Below are 3,784 nucleotides of genomic sequence, written 5' to 3'. Positions count from 1 at the left end.
GTTTTTCCTCTGGTGTGTATTTTGTTTTGAGAAGAATAGCATGCACAGTTGAATAGCGGGTGGAGGTAAGATGGAGGGTGGGTGTTTCATTTGGTTTGTTTGCTTTTTTTAATTGTGCCGCTGGTTGCCGTGGAGAGCCTGAAGGCTATAACTCCTCCCACTCAGCGTTGTCACGGACGACAGAGCTACAGCACTCATGGAATTGTTTATATACCTATAGTCTTCCATTACTTAGAACAGGCCAGTTATGGTGCAGTGGAACACGATTTGGACTCTATTTTTAGATTATAGAGTTAGGGCCCTATGAAATACGTTTTATTTTTTTCCCAAATTCCGTTTAATTTTTTTTCCAAATTCCATTTTCTCCATTTAGTTTTTTCCTGTTTTATTTTGACTCCATTTTAATGGTTAAATTAAATGTTAGTAATCAAAAAGCATGTCTAATTAATTGAAATCATGAAACATACAATTTCACAACAATTTATTAAAAGTTTAACAAAAGTTACAAGTTTAGGGGGCCCTATGACATATTTTTTTTCCCCTGCAAATTCAGTTTATTATTATTAGTATTATTTAACAAATTCTGTGTTTTCTGTTTTAAGGAAGAAAAATTGTGATTATTCCTTAAAAAATGAATTTATTATTATTATTATTAATGTTATAGACTAGTTTTATTACATTGAGACTTATATTATTCTACTGTACAACAGTAGGCTAACCGAACTTTTATTTTGACGGGATGCCGCGAAGACCTTTGAGTTTTTAGTGTGTTTATGATCACTGTCTATGTTTATGATTTGACGATAGATTTTCTCAAATTAAACGGTAAAAAGCTCATGAAGTGACTCTGGAGATAAAGTTGTGTTCATGTCCTCATATAGTGAGACGGCAGAGATTGAAAAAAATTTTCAGAGATTGAAAGCGTTAAGCGCGCTTCGTGTGTGTGTGTGTGTGTGTGTGTTAAACCAGTGCATTGCGCCTTACATTCACACAGAGACACGCATAACATGCAGGATTCATATTCAAATGGGTCCTATTATGCCCTTTAGAAGTCTTGATTTTGTTTTTGGGGTGTACTAGAATATGTTTTCATGACTGATTGTTTAAAAAAAACTCATTATTTTCTACATATTTTACATTATTACAGCTCACCTCACCTCACGGTTGAACGTGTCGTTTTCGATTAAGCCCCTCCTTCCGATATACAAAACGTGCTGTGATTGTTTAGCTGGACCAGTGTGTTGTGATTGGCAGCGCTTAGCGCATGTTCAGGAAATGTCACACCCCTTCATAACCGCACGAGCTCTACTCAGATATAATTACCAATGGCGTCAATTTCAAACCATTTCGAGCCCAATTCAGACCCTGACAATGTTAACGAACAAGAGGATTGTGCTGAACGGATATTGCAAGCACGGACTTCACAGGACGTTTCAGAGTGGTATGATTTTTTGTTGTTGTTGTAATTTTCTTATAGATACGATGCTATCCACCATTTAATATTTGTTGGAAAACTATGGTAATACAAACAGTAATTGATCTATCTTTAGGGATCTTTTGATCGTTGCTATAAATAAGGACATCATCACCAACATGAGTAATACAAAAACAACATGGTAGATATGTTAAACAGTCAAACTTTAAGTTTAGCAGCACTTCCTTATCGCTGAAGTAAACATTACATCAATACTGTAATCCCAGCAAACACATTTACATTGTGGCAATGTCTATGGAACGTAGGACGTCTACTATACTATAATAGTAGACGTGCAACGTTCCACAGACATTGCCACAACGTAAAACATCCACAAATCCAGAGGAGTAAAGAAACTAATGAGACTAAATAGCAGACAAATCAAATGAAAAACTAAACAGTGCGAGCGAGTTTTCATTAGTCACATTAGAAAATGAAGTTGTAGGTTGTGTTTGATTAATTACATATCTTTTTTAGCTGAGGTAAATTAAACGCAACTTCGGGGCAGTGACGAGTACATATGTCGACCAGTGGTTGTCCAGACACCCTAGGCACAACCTTAAGCAATGGCCCTGAACGGTGGTTCAATGTCAACATTGTGACAATGCTGTAACAACCTTCAACACACAACGTAGTTATAGCAACCTTTTGGCCATGTTGTGAAAACGTCGTTAGAAGGTTGGGTACGTTCACGTTGTGCCAACGTTCTGTGTTTGCTGGGATTTTAGTTAGCGGGCTAGCGGAGGCAAAGCTTTGCTCTTTACATCATAGCTATCATAACTACATAAAGCTTATATTTGGAACTGTTAAAAACAAAACTACAAATAATAAGACATACTTACAAGTTGTGATCCATAAACAGATTTTCACGACAAAATGGGAATGGTTACTTCTTTCAGGAGAAGCTTTTGTGCCTATAACCTGCATTGTACTCTCTTCTGGAAGCTGTTCTCCGTAAAACGTGCAGCGCACAGACAAACGTCGAGGTTATAATATAATAGATTTTAACCTCTCAAAGTTCATCAGCCTTAAGACAAACTTTTTCCGGGGTGTAAAAAACAGTGATAACAACCCTCTTAAAGCAGCCCAACATGGCCTTTATTGCATGTCCCAGGGGCGGGGTTTATGCAAATTTTAGGGTTTGTGATGTCACCAACCTGTGGAAAAGCTCGTTGTAGTCCCTACCAGCCATTTGTTGTAGTCCTTATAAAGTGATTTCTGTAAAAGAAAATATCTTCCTTTACATTGAACTTTGAGCGTCACAACTTTGCAGATGTTGTTTATGCTCAGACAGCAACATTACACACCAACTAAAGTAAAAAAAAAAGTGAAATCATAACCAAGGATCCTTTTGCGGTTTAATATTCACAGACACTAGTCTATATTGCAATTTGATTCGAAGGTGTACTGACCTGCTTTTTATTTATTCATCAAAAATTTGACAAATTCCATGAAATTCCGTGTTATACAGTGAATTTTGTTTTTATGACTGGATTCCGCGATTCCGTACGCATTTTCTGCATCACGGAAATCATAGGGCCCTATAGAGTGTAACTGTTGCATCTAATACATCCTGAAAAAAAGCACATTATGGTTGATGCAGTAAAATCCAACCTGCAGTCTCCAAACATTTCTCTCTTTCGAGTTTTTCAGATCAATGCCTGTGTCATATTTCCATCTCCTTTTGACTTGTTCTTTCGCTCTTTGAAATCTCATAGCTCACAGCGGAGAAGACCACTGCAAATATGCGCTATATGTTCCTCTTAACGCTATTGGAAAAATGAATCTCCATTACGTCTGAAAGCTTTTCTCCGGCAGTCAATATCTCTGATATGCACAGAGAGATTGCAGAATGAATCATCCATGGGCTGCGCGCTTGCACAGCCAAATACAGGAGATTCAGAGTCGCGATGGCGCCCGAGAGTTATTCTCAGACATACGCTCTGTCACTATTGTGGCGGATTCAATATGTGGAGATGTTGTCCGATCGCAGTGACATCCTTGAGAAGCCGTTTACAGAGTGTGTCATCAACACCTGGCTTTGAAATGACTTGTGAAATGTCTTCTAAGTGAAAGCAGCAACAGAGATTGTAGCTCGCAGGTGAAAAAAAGACCCATAATACACTTTGCATGGAAGAAATAAACCACCTTAATCTACAAGCAAAGAAAGTTTGAGTCAAAGCTGACCTAACCTGATAATAATAACCATCGCTTTGTGTCCAAGTTAGATCCTCCTGAGTGGGACAATTCTATTGGAAACACTTTTAATGGACTTCTTTTGCTACATATGCCTACACAGAGGAAGAAAAG

The 3,784-nt window shown here is 37.7% G+C and overlaps 1 long non-coding RNA gene across 1 annotated transcript in view; it reads right to left on the bottom strand.

Annotated features, from left to right (window-relative positions):
• LOC307171014 overlaps positions 1–1,239 on the bottom strand; it is a 7,776-nt gene extending 6,537 nt beyond the window's left edge. The window contains exon 1 of the long non-coding RNA XR_013823475.1: positions 1,158–1,239. This is a non-coding gene — a long non-coding RNA (uncharacterized lncRNA). The remainder of the gene's footprint in view (positions 1–1,157) is intronic.
• Positions 1,240–3,784: the final 2,545 nt, after the last annotated feature.

The sequence above is a fragment of the Squalius cephalus genome (assembly GCF_949319135.1).
Source record: "Squalius cephalus genome assembly, chromosome: 14".
NCBI classification, from domain to species: domain Eukaryota; kingdom Metazoa; phylum Chordata; class Actinopteri; order Cypriniformes; family Leuciscidae; genus Squalius; species Squalius cephalus.
The sequence above is the reverse complement of the archived record's forward strand: the minus strand, read 5'-3'. Positions and strand labels throughout refer to the sequence as shown.